Source organism: Apaloderma vittatum, unplaced genomic scaffold, assembly GCF_000703405.1.
Source record: "Apaloderma vittatum isolate BGI_N311 unplaced genomic scaffold, ASM70340v1 scaffold41523, whole genome shotgun sequence".
Classification (NCBI taxonomy): Eukaryota; Metazoa; Chordata; class Aves; order Trogoniformes; family Trogonidae; genus Apaloderma; species Apaloderma vittatum.
This window is the reverse complement of record NW_009709494.1, coordinates 51,106-51,732: the sequence shown is the minus strand read 5'-3', so window position 1 is coordinate 51,732 and position 627 is coordinate 51,106.

Below are 627 nucleotides of genomic sequence, written 5' to 3'. Positions count from 1 at the left end.
TAAGGGGGGAAAGGAGAACCCTTTGTTTTAACAGAAGTAAAATGCTTTCTGTAGAAATGGTGGATGGAAAAATCAAGGGTGGGCAGACAATCTTAAAAGTGAAGAAGGCCACAAGAACAAGTGCAATTTTTTTTTTTCTTTTGGTAAAACCAGAAAATAAAGGAAAACAAGCAGCTTTTGAGCTCTAAGGAACCTGATTGTAACATTATTGTCGTCCTTTCTCTGGGCAATACGGACTTAACTATGTATCCCTGTAATTATATAGTGAGAGTCCTTCTGTGGGAACTTCCCCTGGTTAATACTGATTTCATAGAACGCAACCTAATACAGAGAGACTGTCTGAGATTAATTCACTTCGTTTTGTTTGTTTTTCAGTATTTTGTGTACGAGTGAAAAGCCTTCTTGGATAACTAAGACTGTGTCTGAGATCACAGTTACATTATGCTGATCTTAAAGACTATAAGGAACTCAGGTACTGATGCTTAACTATAAAAAGTAAGATAAAACAGTATTTTAACTCATATTTTACTAAGTGTATTATACACCATAATATTTATGAATTTAAGTGTTAACTGTAAAGTTTCTATTGTGCAGGTTTGTTTTTTTTATTTTTAATTATTATTTTTA